Here is a 22,416-nt window from a genome sequence, read left to right on the forward strand (position 1 = left end):
CTAGTTGCGTTAGCTGTAATGTAGATCTGAGCTTGGGAGTGGGAGACAGGGCTTGCTATTCCATGCTCTGAACTGCTGCTTCAAAAGCACATTAGACCTCTAAGTCCTGCGCTGTGGATGCTGAAAACCTCCCTTGGAGGTGGCAGTCCAAGCAGACCTGCTGTTGCCCCCACCAAGGCAATTTTGTCCCCTGAGTGAAGGAGGAGGAGATAGGCGTGAAGTGCCTGTGACTTGGCTCATGTGCCAGATGGTGAGGCTCTCTGCAGCGGGGTAGCTGGAGTTGACGGGTGTCTGATGTGTGGAGCTACCCTTTGTGTGGTCGCGGGCTAAAGGTGTTTGTTTCTGGGAAGCTGGAAGGAATCAACAGATGGACAGGGCTTTTGGGTCAGAAGTGCTTTTCCCATCTCTCGTCTTCACCCACTTACCCAGTGTTTTCTGTCACACCCTTCTGTATCTTCTCATGCATTTGCATTAAGTAGGTGGTCCTGTTGCCATTCCTTAGTAATTGCAACAGAATTCTTAATTCACGTATTCACCTGTAATTGTTTGCATATCTTCTTCATGTGATCTCCAGAGAGAAAGCAAGTTGTGGGAAGTACGGTGGGGAGGACTAGGATGGGCAATGGCTCCTCAGAGCTGGAGGCACTCTCAGCTGGCTTTCTTAACGTGTGGCTGAGAAGGCTTAATAAGAGTTAAAAGAGAATCACTTCAGTGACTCGCTTATGAAAGATCTCCAGGCGGTGTAGATGGGCAGCACGCAGTTATTTACTGCTTTTGAGATGCTGATTAATTTTTGCGAGGATAGGAATATTTACAGTTATTGGATAGGGTGCCCTGGGGTTGCGGACAGGTAGAGTGATGGGGATAAATGGAAACCAGCAGTCTGAGCAGAACTGCTGCGGCTGGTGCTTTGTCATGTTTGGTGGACTCGTGACTCCTTTGGAAACAGGGTGATCTTCAGTTGGTGCGAAGAACTCTCTCACACCCGGCTTGTAAGAAATAGAAGCTGGAATAAGTGAAGGTCCCTGACTGAGCTGGTGCTGGACTTTGGCTTTGAGCTAACAGGGGTGCCAGGGTGTCTGCAAATGGGCAGCAGCGGTGAGAGGCATTGGGAGAGTGTGGTTTGAGAGGACGCTTGGCCATGGGCAGCTGTTTTGTCAGCCTGGGGGACTTCAGAACAGGGTCCTGAAAAGGATGTACCAGCTGGGTGGGGACTGAGCTGCCCAGGAATTGAAGTGTTGGGGGTTGGAGGGTCCTGGAGGGAGAAAGGTGGCAGTTGGAGGAAGCACTGACGTGTGGTGGGTATGAGCAGAAGAGCTGTTTGGGGAAGGGTGGGAGCTGATTTGGGGAGTGTTGTCAACGAACTGCTGGAGGTAGTTGCCTGATGAGACAAGCTGCGTTTGGGGAGATGTGCAAGGGCAAAAGCCCCTGCATGGAGGAAGCTCTCCGAGAGTGTGATGCTGAGGGAGAAACCTGTCTGAAGATGTAAGTCTGAGAGAGGAGCTGTCTACAGGCAGGAGTGTGCTGTGGGAAGGAACCTCCACAGGGAGGGCAGCGCTGAGCAGGCGGAGGCTGGGGACAGGAGATTACTGGCGTGGAAGCTGTGGTAGGGCTGGTGTCTCATCTTAAGATGTATTAGTGAGTGCACTTGACAGCCATCCCTGCGATGCAGTGAAAGTCAGTGATTTCAGACGACTGGGGCTGCAAGCAGTTACTGTCAGAGAGGAGAATGGCAAAACATCTGGCAGTTTTTATCTTGAGAATTGCAGAGAAGATGGAGTAGAGTTTGAGGTGGAGTAACATGAGCACCTCTGTATCGTGTGTGTGTAAGCCATGCAAGGGTTTGTGCATGGCCCTGTTTGAAGCATGACTGTGTTACGAAGCAAATGCTGCTTGTTGGTGTGCTGTCTTGAGAGAAAGCTGAGGATTGTTGAACATTCACCCAGGGTTACATTTGGAGGTGGTGTTCCTTGTTAAAAGCAAATGGACTCCTGCGAAAGATTCTGCTGAACGCTGATGTTAAGCGAAGGTCTCGCATACTGGAGTTGGTGGAGCGAGAGATGCACTGAACCTTGCGTTGTATGATGGATTTCCTCAGGGCTTTTCAGTAGGAGTTAGTTTGGTTTCAAGAGCACGGTGAAAGTTAAGGGTGTCTATCTTGACTGTATACTGTAACTGTCCTGGTAGCTGTTGGATGACAAAAGGCAATAATCAATACAGTTATTTCGTTTGTAAGATAGCCAAAGCAGAGGAGAGTCTGCCCTTGATCTGCTTGTTACTGATAATGAGAAATGAAATGAGATGTGAGCGCCCCAAGCAAAGGGAGAACCAGTAGTCACCAGCACTGAAATCACAAGGTCACAGGGAGAAATGGTTCATAGACGAGGCACAAGGAGGACTGAATCTCCAGCCTGGAAACTAGAGAGAAATTAGGAACACTATGAATGTGCTGCTTTTGGAACCTCATTTATTTGCACTTTGTGCTTAGGAGGAGTTGTTCTTCAGCAACTGTTACCATGTGCATCCAACAGTAGGTTTTCCTCTCTAGTGTGGTTCCTTATTGACATTCCCTCCTGCAGTATCTAAGCTAACCTTCTGTGAAATAAATGGCAAACTGAATTTCTGTTGGTGGTGGTTATGGTTTTGTTGAATTATTGTAGTAGTTCTCGGTTGTGCTGGAGGTTGTTTAGATAGAGGAGATTCTTCTACTTGTGAATAAGGTTGTTATTGCACAGAGAATATAGTTTTTGTTAGTGGAAGGTTTTACAGTTTCTGTTTGATGATCAGCCAGCTAGTTTCCTCTGGACTTTCTTTATCCAGCCAGAAACATTTAAGAGAGGCTGCTCATGCAGAGTTCGCTGTGGGCTGTAGGATCCCTGCTGCCCTGCGGGAAGGTTGCTGTTCTGGTGGTTAGATGCAGGTGGTTAGTGTCAGAGCCATTAATAACTTGGAAGGTTAAGCCAAAGTTTTAAACTTCACCGTCAAACTATCTGTGCCCATGGTGATCCAGAGCAAAGGGGTGACAAACAGCTGCCTCCTCACTAGACTGCAGCTCCAGTGTTACTCTCATTCCCAGCACTGGAAGAACAGAGTTGGAGAAGGAGTTCTGTGATCAGTGAGTTGAGACCTTGGCCCTGCGTGGCTCTACAATCACCTGTGAACTGATCATGCTCCACCTTTAAAACCGCTGATGCTTTCCTCCTGCTATTCTGGTGGGGAGGCTGCTCTAGAACCTTCCAGACTTCAGGTTCATCTCTTCTAACTTCTGAAATAAGTGTTCATGGCTGGTTTAATAATTTTTTGATGTGCCTTTAGACACAACAGACTGCTGTGATCTGGCTGTGAGACATCAAAGGCACTGTGACCAGGTCCTTGTTTGGAAAAAGGAGACTGCTTTTTCCTTTCCTAACAAATGAAATGACTTAGTCACGAGTACTACCTGCTAGCCTTATTTTAGTCATCCACTGAGCAGGGATCCCAGGCTTCACTGGCTCTGATGAGGGTTGGGTGTGTGAGAGCGGTATCCCACCTGACAATGCAAAGCAACTCCTGGTGCTCGTTGTCTCCATGGTCTCTTCAGCTGGAGCTGCCCTGTCCTGTGGGCGCTGACTCCAGAGCATTCTCCACAGCACAAGACAAATCTGGGAGTCATTGAGAGCCTGTTGCCCTCTGAGCTTGTGGTGCTTCACTCTCTCAGTTCTCTTGAAGCCCTTGGGTGCCAGCTGTTCTTGCTTTCCATCTGAGGAGCTCTTTAACTTCCCTGGGGAGTGAAATGCATTAAAAAACTGTCTTTAGCTCCAACATTGTGAGTTTGCTGAGAGCTGGACTGTGAGAGTGGATGACACCAAGTTGGGAGGGAGTGTTGATCTGCTCGAGGGTAGGAAGGCTCTATAGAGGGATCTGGACGGGCTGGATCGATGGGCTGAGGCCAATTGTGTGAGGTTCAACAAGGCCAAGTGCTGGGTCCTGCACTTGGGTCACAACAACCCCATGCAATGCTACAGGCCTGGGGGAGAGTGGCTGGAAAGCTGCCCGGCAGAAAAAGACCTGGGGGTGTTGGTCAACAGCCGGCTGAATAGGAGCCGGCAGTGTGCCCAGGTGGCCAAGAAGGCCAACGGCATCCTGGCCTGTATCAGAAATAGTGTGGCCAGCAGGAGCAGGGAATTGATCATCCCCCTGTACTCGGCACTGGTGAGGCTGCACCTCGAATCCTGTGTTCAGTTTTGGGCCCCTCAGTACAAGAGAGACATTGAGGTGCTGGAGCGTCTCCAGAGAAGGGCAACGAAGCTGGTGAGGGGTCTGGAGCACAAGTCTTATGAGGAGCGGCTGAGGGAACTGGGGTTGTTTAGCCTGGAGAAAAGGAGGCTGAGGGGAGACCTTATCGCTCTCTACAACTACCTGAAAGGAGGTTGTAGCGAGGTGGGTGCTGGTCTCTTCTGTCAGATGGCTGGAGATAGGACGAGAGGAAATGGCCTCAAGTTGCAGCAGGGGAGGTTTAGATTGGATATTAGGAAAAATTTCTTTACTGAAAGGGCTGTCAAGCACTGGTACAGGCTGCCCAGGGAAGTGGTTGAGTCACCATCCCTGGAGGTATTCAAAAAGCGTGTAGACAAGGCATTTCAGGACATGGTTTAGTGGGCATGGTTGATGGTTGGACTCAATGATCTTAAAGGTCTTTTCCAACCTAAATGATTCTATGAATTCTGTTCCAGTTCTCTGCAGCCCTAACTTACTTGGAGGTAATTAGGCATGAGTGTGGATCCTACCAGGCCTTTGGATAACAGGAGTTGTAATCTCTCTTCCATGCGTGCTGGAGAGAAGTGGTGGCAGACAGCTGTGCAGAGCTGTGCCCATCCGCTGTGGTATGTTCCTGTGTATCTCCTGTGTCATGGCTTTACCAAAGGTGCTCTGCCTTGAGCATGGCAGTCTTGGACATGTGCCCTGGAGTGACTTGAATGATACCTTGTTTGGGAACCAATCACGAGGCTTCCTAATTGGTTGGCTGAGGTTAATAGGTCTTGTGGGAGCCCGGGATCTATGCTTCTGTGCTGTTTGTCTAGTGGTCAGTGTTTGGAAGTTAAAAGATTTTTCAGGAATAACGAGAGCTTCTTGAGACATGGATAAATTATTTCCTCTTGCTGTTGTTGGAAACTTTGAAAAATGAGTCATGGAAGAGGAAAAAGAGAAGAATTGCTTATGAAAGACAAAGGAAAATGAACTGAATAAAACTAAAATATCTCAGGGACGTGAAAAAAAAAATTGTTTGGAAGAAGTGGGGGTTTTTGTTGCTTATGATATGTACAATTGCATGGCCAAGCCTGTGGTGACCAGGTGACAGGGTACGATGCTGTTCCCTTTCAGGTCAGCGGGACACACAAGTAATGCTTTTCCACTGTAGGCTTGGGTGATTTCTCTCCTAGATCTAAGCAAGGTCCTGTCCCTGTGTGGTAATTAGTCTCTGGTTAGCTAATGCCGCAAGCTCCTGGAAGGGGTATGGTAGCACACTGGCTGAGCCACAGAACTGGCCCTCGAGAGAGCCCAGTGGTCCTTGTCTGGCTCCTGCCCCCACAGAGGAAGATCCACGGTCCCTACTTTTAGACTGTTCTCCTGAGGCAGGTGGACATAAGCAAGTGTTGTTTCTCTTCTTTTCTGATTGTTTCATACTCACTTTCAAGCCACTTAAACATTTTCAGCCAAATTTGTCCTATGTGTGGAGGTTTCAAGGCCAAGTTGCTCAAGACATGGCAGCTGAGGGTGGGGAAAGCAGTCAGCTGACGGCTCATTGAGCCTGGTGGTCCCAGCCACCGAGCCTCTGCAAGCTCGATGACAGCCATGATGTGATCTGTCACGTTCTGGCCAAACAGGAGTAAAAGGGTGGCTGGGAATATTATGGTGGGAAGAGGTGTTGGGCTGGGGGCAGATGCTGTGTGTGCACAGGGAGCCATGGACATGGGGGTGATGGCGTTTGTAGGACATGGACTTCCAAACTGGCTCAGTGGTGGGCTGCAGAGTCAGTGGACTTCGTTGTATCTTGCCTAGTATATCTCTGGCTGTTCTTGTTTTCATAGAATCACAGAATGGTTTGGGTTGGAAGGGACCTTTAAAGGTCATCTAGTCCAACCCCCCTGCAATGAGCAGGGACATCTTCAACTAGATCAGGTTGCTCAGAGCCCCGTCCAACCTGACCTTGAATGATTCCAGGGATGGGGCATCTACCACCTCTCTGCGCAACCTGTGCCAGTGTCTCACCACCCTGTATTTTATGTATAAATACCTGACCTCTTTCTGATCCCTGCTGCACTCTTTATGCCAGTTGTGTCATAAGACAGCTAATTATGCCTGATATAGAAAAGTATCTAATCTTACTGGTTTATAAATATGTTACTCTTCAGTTTGTTTAAGTGTTAACTTGTTCAGATGCTCAGTGGAAGTTTTGGTGTTTTTGAAATCCCACTCACCATTATATGCCTGTTTTTATCTGCTTAAATACACATTGCTTTGCCATTAATGTGCCCCATTCTTTATATCTTTTCCTGCAATTAGTTTTTTTATACCTCTGATCAACCCTTTTGTTCTTCTCTAACCCAGTTTGGTTTCTGTTGCAAATAAATAGGACTTTGTGATTGCAGTCTTGGGTGCTGTCCAGGTAGCTCTTGCATCGTTTTGCTTAAGTGATTTCAGATAAAGAGAACATAGAATTTATATACCCTGTTCAACTTTTTTAAAGCAAATAAACTTCACAAAATTCAGGAATATTAAATATATATTTAGCTTAAGCTGTGAACCATACCTCCCTTTCCTCTCCTTTTGCATGCTTACTCACTTGTTAAATGTTGGTAACAGCCAATGTAGGTCACAAATAAAGGTGACTGTACTTTATTTCGTGTTTCTTCAGGGGTGTTACAACTTGAATTGCAGTTTACACAGTTGTTCAAAGACTATCCTCTGACTGTACCCTCCCATTTATTGAGGAGGGGGCTGATGAGCTGGGTTATGTTGGGAAGTCATGGCATCGTACTCCCCAGTGCTTGCCATCACAGAGCTGTGTAGCACCAGCAGCTCCAGTGTTGGGTTTCTCTGGGATTGCGTAGGAGGCCAGTTCTTGGTAGCTAGCATTGAGCTGGGCCCTGACACCTGAAATGTCACTCACTGGTCATTTGATAGTTGGAAGAGACCTGGAGCATGGGAAGGGATGTGCTTTTTGGAGGGAAGTGCTATTTAGTAGGCAGTGTCTTCCATTCGGAGCTGGCTGCAGGCTTGTGGTGATTTTGAATTACACCCGCCGCAGCAGCATAACCTAGAAAGAAAGCAAGAAACCAAAAGCCTGGGTGGGAGTGTAAGGGTTTCAGCTCTGAGGACCCTGCCTCCCTGATGAATGCAGGTGATCAGAAGTCTGTTAGATACATGCATCCACCTGGACAGCCCCCAGCACCAGGGATGTGTCTGATTGTTGGGACTCTGAGCGTTTGCAAGAAATGGCCATCAGATCCTGTGAGTCCGTGAGGTATGTTAGAACACTGGGGAGGAAAGGAAAGTAGCTTGTTAGAGTCTTACAAGCTTTCTGGAATGCTCTTTATGGTCTAATATCAATCAAGGATTAAGATGGTCGGGTGGCCTCTGATGAGGACAGTGCAATGGGAAGAAGTGTCAAAATCTACTTCAGTGCAAAGAAGAGATGGAGATTCCCTCAGGACGTGCGGAACAAGTAATCCCTCTATGATTATTAAAGCTGCCACCAGTTGACAGTATAAACTCTATTTTTAGTAATCCTAAACTATCGCTAGAAAAATTGGTCTCGCCTAAAATCTTCTCGCTCTGTTTAAAGTTTAATTTTTGCCACAGATCAGGCTGCGCATGTTCAGGCTCCTTAGTGTCATCTGAAGGGATAAGAGTGCTTGCTTGCTGAGGGGAATGCTTCTGTGCCTTGTGCTCGTGCCCTGGGGCTCAGAGCACTGAACTGACCTAGGACAGGCAATCCCAGCCCCTTCCCTGAACAAGTAGGTAATGTGCACACACAAATTAGATAAACTGCATCCTGGCATCAGGGGTTAATCTCGAGAGCTGTCGTATTTGAAGACAGTGTCGGCCACCAATGCCTGTGTCGCTGCTGGGGGCTCTTCGGGTGGTTGTTTGGATCAGGCTCCACTGGCCGTATATCGTGTGTAGAAGACAGTCTCTTGGCACGTGCTTAAGCCGAGTGGTTTTTATGATCACTAGCAACAAAAGTTAACAACAAACCCTTGATCCTGTGTTTCCCTTTCTAGCTTTATTTCTGTGAATGAGTTTATTACGGAGTGTCTCTGTGCCTACTTCAGGGCTAGGAGGGACTCGGAATTACTTGTGAAGCTTTTCCTTCATACTGGAGTCAGGAAATTCTCCTTCTGTTCCTTCTTGTTTTGTCTACTGGGAAGGTCATTTTGAAAGAGATGGGAAGAAGCCAAGATGCGGCTCGTTGCTGTAGCCTGGTATGAGAATTATACAACCTCTTGGGACTGCTGTCTGTCATAAGTCCTGCTTTTGGCTGTGCTAAATTTCTTTACTTGAGGTTAGGACAGGATTTTTCCACTGAGATCTTACGTGTTGCAAGTCAACAGCATGGTTTCTAGATTGTTGGAGCTACTAAACTTAAAATGTCCTGCTAAGGCCAAATAACCCTTCTAGAAATCAAGGTGTCCTTGACAAGAGGTTCTCTGCTTAAGAATTTGGAGAAAAAAAAATAATCACAAAACGAAGGGAGGATTTAGAGATGATGTCAGGAGAACAGCATCAGGACTTCGGTTTCTCTGCTGCATGTAGGAAGAACAAAACTGGCCTGAACTGTTGTGGTCCACTTGCCTCCAACTTTACTTTCCATTCAGGTACACTGGTGGAGAGATTTTGCTTGCTTAGGATATAACAAAACTCTGAAACTTTTTTGTACTTTCTTTTTTCTTCAGCATAAATTCCTCTGCCAGGGAATATTAGTCTTCAGAACTTATGGGAACTTCCTTCAAATGTCAGCTTTTTTCAGTACCTGCTTTCTACAGAGATGCTCATTATATGTGTAACACCATACTGGTGAGATAATTAGATGCTGGAAGAAGAACCATATAAGATACAGAGTTTGTATAATGGATATCGCGCAGGTATGCAGTCTGTCCTATTGTGCCTGTTGCCTGCGCAGGCCTCGGCTCTGCTGCCTTTGAGTATTCACACTGAAGCTTTAAAGTGTTTGAAAGCCTTTAGGTCAAGACAACTATTTTCTGCAATGTTCTGGATTTTTCATTCTTTCTTCACCTGCCTGTTTTTAATGGAATTTCTTCTCTCCTTTGATGAAAAGAAGGGTAATAAGCATTTCCTATGTCAACAACTTTGTGTTTGCTGAATATGCAATGAGTGATGTTGCCCCAGTGCCTCTCTGAAATACAACGAAATGAGACTCCTTAGTGTGTGGATCAAATACCATTTGAAAGTCATATAGGTACCCAGTGTGAGGTTGGATTATTGCATATTGGCATAAAAATGATAGTATTTGTACTTGCCATCTGTGATGATACGTTGAGAATTCTTATCAGCTTGTCACTGTAGGAGAGGAAACCTTGTTGACAAGTCAAAAGAACGAGATACCATCAAAACTCTTATTTCTGTAGCAGAAATCCTCTGTCTCCTGCTTTCTCCTCAGGGACCTGGTATGTACGGCAGCATCCTGAGCTCAGCTGCACAGTGGGGAAACAGAAGGTTCCCAGCAGAGTTTATTGGAGTGGTTGTACTTGGCTTGTGTGCATCCGTTCAGTAACTGGACCCAAGTATTGAGAAAACATACATGCTTGAGATTGACTAGCACAGCAATTGTCCTTTATTTTTAGTCTTAATTCCAACAGGTTGTTCAGAATGCCCCTGCCTCTTGCATCTTGCTTTTGGATGGACTTTTTCCTCTGAAGAAATGTTGTTTTTTCTCCTAAAGATACACTTTTTTTTTTTTTTTTAACCAAACCTATGGTCCAATTTGTTCTTCATCCACAGGATTATCTTCTAGTGCTGCAGTACTTACAGATGCAAGTTCTTGGGGAAAAATGTCAAACCAATCATCTTAATTTGACATTGAGAGTGTTTTTCAGAAAGTGTGTTTGGGGGGGTGGATTTATGCTCCTGAACTCTTTCTGAAGGTCCTTCTCCATTTCCTATGCTTTGCTTACATCTGATTTCTACAGCAGAGAGAAATTTGTCTCTAAATAGTGCACTGCTAAACAGTATGTTTGAAAGCATAAAGAATTTAAAAAGCATCCTCCTGAGTGTCTGCTGAACCAAGGTACTTGCAAAAATAATAGCCAAGGTTATTCCCTTCTCAGGCTTCTTCTAGCAAGGTAGAGTTCTCCTTAAAACGGTGACGTTTTCTGCTTGTTGACACAGGAAGCACAGGACAAATACAAATGTCTCATTTCATCTACCACATGCTCCTCTACTTTCCGCATCTGTCAGATGCGCTTTCAGGACAATCGAGTACTGACAGCTAGCATTGCCTCTCTGTCTTAAATCAAATTACAGCAAGGTTTGCTTTGGCTGCCAAATGTCTTCAGTCAAATTCTAGGCAGATGCTTGTTGGTGCTACCAAGCCATCTTCTTGTGAGCACAACCCATCCCATTCCCAGACCATGGCTGATCAATTAAACAGTCCTTCCTTTTAGTTCAGTCTCGTCTTCAGCCCATACCAGTTGTGAACATGGCACCGGCTCCAGCTGCCTTAACCAAGCTGCAAGCCCCTGATAATCCCTGACCTGCTGTCACTCCATAGCTGAACAGGCCTGTTCTTTTCTGCTATAACTTGCTTGTGGCTTCTTTCTTAAAAAAACATGAAATAGCTTGAAACTTGTGTTCGGTTATGACAGAAAATTTGCCTGTTCATATTCTCAGAATTTTATTTTTATATGTATATGTGTGTATGTCTGCCTATGTCTCTAATTTTACATAATCCCACAGCCCCTTTCTGTTATCTCGTAATAAATTTCACTCAACCCTACCAGACCCCCACATGCCCCAAAATGTTCCTGCTTGTCACGTTTCCCCATTCTTGTCGGTGGCAAAGTCCGGGCTGCCCCCCCAGCGCTGTGCCTGCTCGGTTCCCTTGCTGCCCATCAGTGCAGACCCACAGCATTTTGGTCCTCTAGTATGACCTGCTGCGAATGTTTGTGTGCCTGCGTTTAATGTATGGCTTCCTCTGGTATTTATGATTTCTGTTAGTTTTAACCAGATACTGTACTGAATTGGGTGCTTTCCCCTTCCATGTACCCTCGCAGTCCCAGCTGGGTGGCTAGTCTCCAGGATCTCTCTTTGCACAATAGTTTTCCACTACAAAGTGACTATTTTTTCCTCCCCAAGCTGTTTTCCCAGCTCTGGAAGTTTTTCTTAAGTTTTTTGTCCATTGCACTTGAGCTGGTTCTGTAAAGGGCAGGAAGTCTGATAATTTTTTTTTTTTTTCTCCTCTCATCAGCTTTCTGTAGGGTTTCTCTGGCTGATCTGGCACCCTTAGAAAGGAGAGGCTCAGGTGGAAGATGCATTCTCCCAAAGTCTGGGATCTTTAAAATCTGCTCCAGAGGCAGTCATGGCTCGCTCAGGGCGAAGGCACCTCTGACCAAGCACGTCCTTGAGGGCAGGAGGCAGCGAGCACAAACCAGGAGCAGTAGGTGGCTGTTCCTGGAGAGCTGCTGCAGGTATGGGCATGAACTGCCAAGGTGCTGGGCTGCAGCGGCCCTCGTGCAGACTGACCGTGGGGTTAGGGTCACCCCCTTACTGGCAGACGTTTGAAGCACCAGTGTGAGTCTCCTCTCTGGACCGGGGGAAGTTGAAGGCTGTCGGAGAGGTGGGGGGGTGATTAACCTGTCTGCGTGTGGCTGGCTGATGTACACAGCTACACCTGAGGTAGTTGTCTGGGCTGCCTGTAGTCAGTGCTAAGAAATAGCTCTTCCAAAGTGCAATTTATCTCCTCCCAAGTTAGACATTTAAAATAAGTCTGATGAATCACACTCTGAAATAGACTATTTCTCTGTTGACTAGCTCAGATATAGATAGCCTTTTAGCTGTGTCTTTCATCTGTCTTGGCCATTAGCAGTGGCTCTTGCAAGCCATAGCAAGGGTTTGTTTGACTTTAGCATCTACTTTCTGTCCAGAAAGCGTGCTCTGCTCTTGTCTTTAACGTCCTGCTATGGAAGTTAATGAAAAGGGCAGTCATCAATCTGACACTCCTCACCCATCCCAGGTGGGTATTAACCGAAGTTATGGGTCTTCTCTTGGAACCAGCAAAAGGTTCCCCAATGAATCATTGTGCTTTCCCAGTGTAAAGGCTGCTTTCCATGTGGCCAAAGCATTACTTTGCAAAGGGAGCAAGAGACAGATGTTCATGGCTACCTCAGTGTACACCGATTCATTTAAGTAGTGAATTCATATCTTTAATCTTTTAAGGGTTAAGTTAATTAACGACTGAACAAACCTACCAGTGGGTGTCTTTTGCATAAAGATCAGATGTGTTTCTATTCAAGGCTTTCCAGCTCAGGAGAGGTGAGACTGGCACTTTAGCAGTTTGCTCCCAAGGTGGAGCTCTGTTGTTTGACTGTCTGGGACTCTGCTGGCACAGAGGCTTGCTAGATAATCTGAATCTTCAGCTTTGGGAAGAAGCGTGCCAGCAGAAATCTCTGTGCCTGACAGTAACAGCTTGCTTCAAATCCAGCCACATGTTTGTGGATTAAATATGGACCTTGGGTCTAACACCTGTAAGACGCACCAGGGGCTGCCTCTCTTGGGCTCTCCAAATGATACATCACAGTCTCCTAAAACTAAGGGCATTGCTGTCACGCCAGCTGGGAATAGCTGGTGGGCATGAGGGGTCATCCTTGGTGTGTTTTTCTTGTCTTGATTAAGAATTAGTAATGATCCACATACTCTGCTCCTTGTTTAAAGCTTACTGTCAAATCATATCTGTGTATTAGCATTTTCTTTTGATCCACTGCTGCCTATCAGAAGCAGCATTTCGTTCTTGGTGAGCTCATGATTGATATAATTGAGTAGAATGTTGGGACAGTTGTTAATATAGTCTGCCTACAGACGGGGCAAGAGATGGTGCTGCCTCCGTGTGCCCGAGTGCCAGCATGTCGGTAGCTAACTCACAGGGAGCCTTTGGGAAGGAAGGATTGGGTCTGAACTGGGTCTTGGGGAGAGCTCAGCTCTGATGTAATGTAAAAGCTAAACCCAGGATGCAGATCTTGAATCCCATCCATGGGAGGCATGGAGGGATGTTCCAGCAGATTTTTAGGAGGTTGATGAGGAGAAGCTATGTTATCTATTTCTAAAATACAAGTAATGATAAGAATGATTTTCTGTAATTTCTGTATGTTACCTCTAAATACTGTTTGATTCATTTTTAATTGTAAGAATAATTGCAGTTTATTAGGAGCACGACAGTTAAAGTTCAAGGCGGTTGCTTTAGGCTGTTGTAGCAGGTAACTGGAGAGATGCCCAGTGCTCCGTATGAGTTCATAGTCCTAAAGGACAAGGGGGACCTCCTCCTCGGAACTGCAGGGGCTGATGTGGGGGCTGAGTGTGGGCCAGCAAGAGGTGTCTTCGGAGCAGCTTTTGGCCAGTGTACTGCAGGTCTGCAGGGAGAGGCTTTAGCCTGGCATAGATCGACAAGGCATGCACTTTAGATAAAGATTTTGGTATGTGGCTCGTGGTTGTCAGCCCAGTGTCCAGCCCTGTTCTGATCTGCCCAGGCTTACTTCTTCGGGGCAGAAGTTGCTGGGAGAGGCTGTGTGCTGGCAGAAATCAGACCAGCTGTAATTTGCCTTCTGGCCTCGTCCAGAGCACTGCTGGCCTTTAACTTGATGAGAGTGTTCTTTGCACTTGTATTCAGCTCTGTTCTGTGGTCCTGAGACCTAGATCTGCTGGGAGTTTGGCGACTTGTTTAGCTAAAACTTGTGATCATCATAATATTTGAACCCAGGGATTTCCTGTTAATAGGCTGTCTATAGTGAGCATCAGCACAGGCAGTACTGAGTGTTGAATGTCTGCTTATCAACAGCATGGTCCTTTAAGACTTCTATTTGTTAGATCCCACAAATCATTTTTTCCTTTATGGCTTGGCTAGATAGGGTAACCAGAAGAGCTGATCCATGCTGCCCTTTGTAATAGACCAGTTTACCCACTAAAACAGTTGTGGCCTCTGACTTGGAACTGAAATAGTTCATTTAGTTTAGTTCAGTTCACTCCCAAAGCTATAATTATGATAAAGGAAATTATATTCACTTTAATTCTGCATAAGAGCATCCACTTATGATTTGCAGTGACTAATACATTTCAGTTCAGATCACTGATATAAATTAACTGATCCTTTTGCACATCAGAGCCTTGACATCCTTTCTTGGTGACAGATAAAGGGGATGCACCTGGTGGTATAACCTTGCTGATCCATACAAAGTGGTCAGGATGCACACACATCTTTCACCAAGGTTTCTATTTACAAACTTTGGGACATAAAAATAGTAAATGTAGTAGCAAACTTACCGTAGTATTAAAAAATAAACAAACTCCTCCTCTTTCTTTTAAGGTTTAATTAGGATATTTCTGCATTTCCTGGCACTTCTTACTGCATGTATAATCTAATGGTTTGGTCCTTGAGCACTGCTTTTCTTTGTCCTCTGGGAAAAAGAGTTTCCTTGTACTCCCACTTCCTCACTGAGATTTCTGTAGGCTGTAAATCACATATTAGACAGAGTTAAGGGACATTACTACAAATGCACAAAACCAGCATACTACCAAGGAGCATACAGGTACTGGAATGCTCTCTGGGTTTTGGGGGTGGTTTTGGTAACTGTTGGCTAGACTGTCCTGGGAGTACATGATGGGCTTGCCTCTTGCCTTGGCTGCAGATAGAGCTGGTAACATGGCAGAGATGTGTCTTCCTGCCAGACATAATGGCAAGTAAATTAGCAGCTAAAATGTGTTTTGTAGATGACCTCTAAACACGACCTGTTGGAATTTGGGGGTGCCATTTTAGCAAAATAGTCTGTCTGTCTTTGGAAACTGCTTAAATTAGTAAAACATTCGAGTCAAATGCATTTAGGTGTGCACTGAGCTGGCAGCTGTCCCTATTTACCTTCCAGAATTAGAAAATGCTTCATTAATTCAAGTCAGCATCTTCTGTATGCCTCAGCTTGACCTTAGTAGTGTCCCAGTTTTTGACTATGGGGGCACACAGACCTATTATTAGAGGGAAAACTCGGGTGTGAGCTTGCCAGGCTTTAGTTGCTGTAGGATTGATGTGCCCTAGGATAACTTAGTTTCTGCTTGCTGAAAGAGTGCATGGACTGTGCTCACAGCAAGGTAAGGCTGTGCATGTGGACAGCTGTGCAGAGTAGCTGAAACACTGACTGTGTGTTTGTATACTTTTGTGTTCCTCAAGAGCGTGCTTATGTAGTCAGGTTCTTAGACATCCAGAGAACTGCCTCGTGAACCCCAGCTTCTCTCTTTATGGGTGTGTATTCTTTGCACCTGTCAATTTAATCATAGGAACAGGTTTGAAAGGGCTGTGTAACAGTCTGACTTGGGTATTTAACCTGATCTGGGGATCTGTGTTGAGGATGCTGACCATTCCTGTGCAGCACGGTGTTTGTTTGAGCAGGTTTCAATGTTCTTCACTCAACTGAGTCTGAGAGCTTGGAGCTGAACCTGGGAGCGAGCAGGCCTGAAGCACCTTGAGGGCAGGGGCTGCTGGGACAGTCAGGTGTGTGCAGTCTTGCTGGACTTTGGTCTGGTGCTTCCAAATCCGTGCTTGAGATGAGTGCATGTTTACCATCCTGTTGTGGTTTAACCCCAGCCAGCAACTAAGCACTACGCAGCCACTCACTCACTGCCCACCCACCCAGTGGGATGGGGTAGAGAATTGGGAGAGAAAAAAAAAAAAGTGAAACTTGTGGGTTGAGATAAGAACAGTTCAATAGAACAGAAAGGAAGAAACTAATAATGATAATAATAAAATGACAATACTAATAAAAGGATTGGAATATACAAAACAAGCAATGTACAATGCAATTACTCACCACTTGCTGACTGATGCCCAGTTAGTTCCCGAGCAGCAGTGTGCCCCCTCTCCCCGCCCTGGCGAACTCCCTCCAGTTTATATATTGGGCATGACATCACATGGTAAGGAATCTCCCTTTGGTCGGTTTGGGTCAGCTGCCCTGGCTGTGTCCCCTCTCAACTTCTTGTGCCCCTCCAGCCTTCTTGCTGGCTGAGCATGAGGAGCTGAAAAATCCTTGACTTTGTGTATAACTTAGTATAAATTGACTTAGTCTAAACACTACTTAGCAACAACTGAAAACATCAGTGTGTTGTCAACGTTCTTTTCGTACTGAATCCAAGACATAACACTATACCAGCTACTAGAAAGAAAATGAACTCTATCCCAGCCGAAACCAGGACACATCTTGCAGTTTACACAAGCACTGTGCTAAGGATTGTATTAGTTGAATGTATAGGACTGTTCACATCTCTGCACAGCACCAAGAAGTAATAAGGCATGTGAGGCCATCTTCTGCCGTTGCAGGGCATTTATATACACTGATGTTTCTTCAGGCTGTTTGGTTCAAGAAGCTGCTAGAAAACACACCAACTCCTTTTCTCTTGCTTACTTCTATGCTTCTAGAGTGATTTCCCCGACAGTTTTTTGCAGCGTTACAGTAGCATGTTTCCCTGTAGGTGCAGTGAGAACCATATCTGGCAGTGCCATAAGCCCAAGACCCAGCAAGGAATCTAGGCAGGGAGAGGCTGACAGTGAAGTGTGGACCCAGCTTTACATTAGGATGCTTTGACCTGCAGCACCAGCCACCTTCTGCTTCATACAGCGTGGCATGGATGCCCAACTGCTGAGATGGAAGGGACTGTGGCCTCCTCATACCGCTCCTCACTGCATCCCAGGTTGGGCGACGCAGGAACTGGCACTCTACCACGAAGGCTACAGTGGTGAAGTAGGAGAGGTCCTTGCCTGTTGTAAAGGAGTAAGGCGTGTCTTTATTTAGCAGTACCTGAGGGTTCAGCATCTTTTGGCAGGTGCTGTTGACTCTCAAGGGACAAGAGGCCTTGCAGAGGGTTATAGATAGATTGGAGCATTGGGCAGTCATCAGTGGCGTGATTAACAAGTCCAAATGCCGGATTCTGCACCTAGGATGGAGTAACGCTGGGCACAAGTATAAACTGGGAGAGGAGTGGCTGAAGAGCAGCCCTGCAGAAAGGGATCTGGGGGTGCAGGTCGGCAGCAGCTCCGTAGGAGCCAGCAGTGTGCCCTGGCAGCCAGGAGGACAAACTGCATCCTGGAGGACATCAAACACAGCGTGACCAGCCGGTCAAGAGAGGGGATTGTCCTGCTGTAGTCAGCGTTGGTGTGGCCTCAACTTGAATACTGTGAGCAGTTCTGGGCCCCACCATTTGAGAAGGATGTGAAGGACCTCACATGCATCCAGAGGAGGGCAACCAAGCTGGTGACAGGGCTGGAAGGCATGTCCTCTGAGGAGCGGCTGAGGACTTTGGGCTTGTCTAGCTTGGAGAGAAGGAGGCTGAGGAGTGACCTCATTGCTTTCTACAGCTTCCTGAGGAGGGGATGTGGAGAGGGAGGTGCTGAGCTCTTCTCCCTGGGATCCAGGGACAGGATGCCTGGGAATGGTTCAAAGCTGCATCAGGGGAGGTTCAGACTGACGATGAGGAAGCGTTTCTTTACTGAGAAGGTGGTCATGCTCTGGAACACGATTCCTCAAGAGGTGGTCGATGCCCCAAGCTGGCAGTGTTGAAGAGGCATTTGGACAATGCCCTTAACAACATGCTTTAACTTTTGGTCAGCCCTGAAGTGGTCAGGCAGTTGGACTAGATGATCATTGTAGGTCCCTTTCAACTAAAATATTCTATTCTATCTGGATGTAGGCCAGAGGAAGGGCAAGAATTCAGTGGAGAAAGCCAGCAAAGAAAGATAATTTAGAAAGCAGTGGTTGGAAGAACAGGTGTTGGTATGTTTCTTGATGATGAAATTAGTTGTTCAGGTCTGGAATCACTTGGAGCTTCTTGAGGACTTTAGTAGACAAACCAGATAAACATCTGTCTGGGTTAAGTTTTCAGGAACATCAGAATCTTGTGGACATCCAGCTCAGTTTAAATAGGACATATGTTGTGTGACTTTGGGCTTCTGGATGTGTCAGCAGCACGCTGGTTTACGCAGGATTGCTGTTGTACACCATGCATTGGGTATGAGAAGGGGGATCGGGAGGTGAGCAGGCTGTCTAAAGGGAGAATATAGTGGGCTGTCCAGATTTGAGTGGGAAGTGGTGCAAGGAGGAAAACAAAAATGCTTTCTATTTCTCTCCTGGGCAGAAGGGACAGAGGAGACTTTTTTTATTTTTGTATTTAGTATATGGACTATTTTACAAACTGAATTTCCTTTTCTGTTTTGGACTGGCAGGGCCTTGCAGAATGGTTTTGTCTCTTGGATGTGAGGCCATGGGGTAGAAGAGTCAAGAAGCATTGTCCTCTAAAGGCTGTATGGTTAGAAAGTGTGTGGACCTCTGGGTTTTGGTAAACCAGACACTGTGGGGCCAACATCAGTGGGCTATAGGATGCCAGGCTGTCAGTGCCCTGTTGCTACCCATGGCCCAGGTGTGTCCCAGTGACTGAGCTGGAAACAGCTCTTGTGCTTCATTTATGTGTTTTTCTGCTTTGCTCTCTGCTTTGCTAGTGCATGTGTCCCATGTTTTTTCTCTTTCATTTTCATTCATGCTTCGCAGTAGAAGAGCAGCTTCGTGAACTAGGTAACTATGAATTTTTTTTTCTCCACTCTGCTGCACCCTTTTCCACTTTTCTCCTTGCCGTGTCCTCCGTGTGTGTGAGTTTACAAGGGCTTTTGGAGACCAGTCTTTCCTCTTCTTTCCCTGATTCCTGCTCTCTAGCCTGGATGGGGTTGGGGGGCAGAGTACAAGAAGGGACCTTCCTTTCCCATCCTGCTGGTTTTCCCACAGTTCCTGAAGCTTCTCTGTTCTTGTATGTTTCTTGTGATGTACACAGGAAGACCAGCCAAGGAGATGCACATGCCTCCTGTCGTGGTTTAACCCCAGCCGGCAACTAAGCACCATGCAGCCACTCACTCATTCTTCCCCTAACCCAGGTGGGATGGGGAGGAGAATCGGAAAAAGAAGTAAAGCCTGTGGGTTGAGATAAGAGCAGTTTGATTGAAATAAAATAATACAATAATAATAGTAATGAAAAGGAAGATAAAAAGAGAGAGAAATAAAACCCAAGAAAGACAAGTGATGCACAATGCAATTGCTTAGCGCCTCCTGACTGATGCCTAGCCAGTCCCTGGGCAGTGATCTGCCCCTCCTGGCCAATTCCCCCAGTTTATATACTGAGCATGACATTCTATGGTATGGAATATCTTTTTGGCTAGTTTGGGTCATCTGTCCTGGCCATGCTCCCTCCCAGCTTCTCGTGCACCTCCTTGCTGGCAGAGCATGGGAAACTGAAAAATCCTTGACTTAGGATAAGTGCTACTTAGCAACAGCCAAAACATCAGTGTGTTATCAACATTGTTCTCATACTAAATCCAAAATACAGCACTGTACCAGCTACTAGGAAGAAAATTAACTCTGTCCCAGCTGAAACCAGGATACCTCCCAAGAAGATACTCCTGTGGCATCTGGTGAGAGCTGTGGGAAGGACTGAGCTGATCCCAGGAGAGTCTCTGCAGAAGTGCTAGCTATCTGCCTGCTGCTTGCTGCCGAGGTGGTGCAGGACAGCAGGGAAGAGGCAGTACCAGACCCTGCTTCTTCCCCTGTTGCTTATGAACGAGGTGGCAGGAGTTCACACCCAGTTCATGTGGTCTTGGTGTAGGTTGTTTGGATTTTTTAATGCTAGGATGAAAGTATTTGAGCTTAGTCAGGAGGGATGGATACCATACTCTCCTTTGTGATACCAGTCCCCCCCAGGCTGGAGATCCAATCCCCTGATCTGTGGGGGTGTGACTGGGGGGCATCAGGTGAAACAGAACTGACCCCAGGAAGGGCTGTGCACCACCAACGTCCCCATCTGCTCCCATCGCCCTCTTCTGCGGGGGAGCCCTGAGCTCAGCCCCACTGACAATGCCATCTCTTTCCCGTGTCTGCAGAGGCAGCCCCATCACTCCAGGCAGGTGTCCACTCACTGCCAAATGGGCCTTGCCCCTTGTTCCAGCATGGAGGGTGCAGGTGGCTTTAAACCTGGGGGCTGCCTCCTCCAGGCTGCTCTTTGTGATGGTAAAACTAGCTGCTAGTCAATGCAGGAAAGGTAGAGGAAACTCTGCATGAAAATGAAATTGTCTTCCTAATTCACATTGAATAATGGTTGGCTTCCGCCTGTAAACGTTGTTGTAGTTTACAGTTACAGGCAGAGCTGGCAGTTGAGATTGCCGTGTGCCTTCTGGGCTTTCCCAGGCTGGCTTCTCCCATCTGTGGTATCTGTTGTGGCCTTGGCGTGGGAGGGCAGCCATCCACACTGGAAAGTGGGAAGAGGAGGCACAGCTTCATGGGAATGCTGTGGACAGCTAGCAGCTAGCTTCAGGGTAAGGTGCAGCAGAGACAGCACAGAAGAGGAGAGAGGCAGGAGACCAGGAACAGGTTTGGAAGCGTTTTTCCTCCCTAGGATGAAACTAGACCCCTTAGACTGTCAGAGAAATGGGCACTACGTGTTCTCAATGAGAGTAGGCTCCAGAAATCTACCTGCAGACCTGGAAAAGTGACACCAAGCATGTGTTCAGCTGTGATTTTTTTTTTTTTTTTTTTTTTTTTTTTTTTTTTTTTGTAAGCTTACACTGTTCCCAAATGAGGTTGGTTTTGTGTGTTGGTGGCAGTAAGCACCTTCCAGGGACCTTTTCTGCCAAATTTAAGTCTGTCATCTGGAGTGTCCAAGGGTCACAGCTGCCTGTTCAGAATATTTGTAAGAGTTTTTTGTTTGGTTTAGACACTATGAAAATGTTGTGGTTCAGAACTACAGCTGAAATAAAACTGGGCTCCAGTTCAGTTCCAGGCCCAGCTGGAACTTGTTATTTAAAAGATCATTGAGGCAAATACTTGGTATAGGAAAAGTCATACTAAACAGTTAACTTCAGGCACATTAAAGGTTGCTGAAAACAGAATGTTTTAGTGAAAAAATGTGAGACATCATAATGCACTGGCAGCTCCACCATGATGATTTATCCTGTTGTAAACAGTTGCCAGTGTTTCCCTGAAATGCTATTAGATTTGCAAATGCTGATTCTGCTTGGGAGTGTTTCCTGGGGCTCTGCTGACTCACAAGACCAGATCTGTGCAACAGCGTTGTCTGCTTGGCTGGCTTGGCCAGGACAGGAGGAGGAACCTCGCTCTCCCATGGGTACCACCCTGCCGCCAGCCCAGGGTAGGTGCGAATGTGTGGCGAGAGAAAGCTGATCTCATCAGTCTGCAGTTGGAGCCTGGCAGGCTGGTCAGTGACGCGTATCCCAAACCTTGTCTTGTATGTGAAGTGCAATCGCAAATTTGAGCATTGCTGTAAAGGGATTCTCTCTGTTCTTTAAGGAACAGAGCGCTTGCCAGTTTATCGTGATGTGCACTCATTGCTGAGCACAATGAAGTGCAGAATGAGGTGCTCTAGTGGAGTGGGAAGCGCTGCTTCAAGAAGGAGAGGAAAAAAAACCCCAGTGTTATTGATATCTGCTTCAAATGTAGCATTATTTCTGTTGGTGCTGGGGCCTTTCTCCTGCCATTTTTACTGGGAACTTTCCAACAACACTCCATCCTGTCAATATTGATTTTTGGATCTGGTCCCTTTAAGTAGCCTTTGACTCTTAATTAAGAAATGGAGTACCTCCTCTACCTATATACAGGCTACTTGCTCTTCATCCTTGGCTTCCTTGGGCTACTTCAGAACCACTCCTTTAAGAACTTTCATAAAAATGGAATATTTTTCTTTTCCTCCCTTGTAATTTTCTTTTGAATTTTTCTTCCCTTCTCTTGTTTTGTGTCAGGGATGCTGCTCTAGGACTTGCATGAAGCATGGCTGTGAAGGACTCATAGCTCTTTCCTATCCATTTTCTAGACAGGAGTTTCTCTTGCTTTCCTAGGCAGCTTCATTAATTAGCACCTTTCTTTTCCCCCTGAAAGGTTTTCCTTCAGTTTGCAACACTTACAACATGGATAGCATATGTTATAAACCATACGCCATATGAAGTGTTTACTGCATGTACGTCTTACTGGGTTGCTAACTTCTAGCCTCTGCTGAGAACCCATGTGACATTGGGATCACTGATGAGATTTCACACTAAACACCTCTTTCTTAATATCAAAACTGATGAGCAAGTTCAGGACAATACTTAGATTTCGTTGTTATATCTCTTCATCACTC

At 46.3% G+C, this 22,416-nt stretch overlaps 1 protein-coding gene across 1 annotated transcript in view; it reads left to right on the plus strand.

Annotated features, from left to right (window-relative positions):
* The window catches only part of SHANK3 (SH3 and multiple ankyrin repeat domains 3), a 372,381-nt gene that overhangs the window by 169,663 nt on the left and 180,302 nt on the right, over window positions 1-22,416 (plus strand). The window lies entirely within an intron of this gene.

The sequence above is a fragment of the Aquila chrysaetos genome, chromosome 5 (genome assembly GCF_900496995.4).
Source record: "Aquila chrysaetos chrysaetos chromosome 5, bAquChr1.4, whole genome shotgun sequence".
In the NCBI taxonomy this organism is placed as follows: domain Eukaryota; kingdom Metazoa; phylum Chordata; class Aves; order Accipitriformes; family Accipitridae; genus Aquila; species Aquila chrysaetos.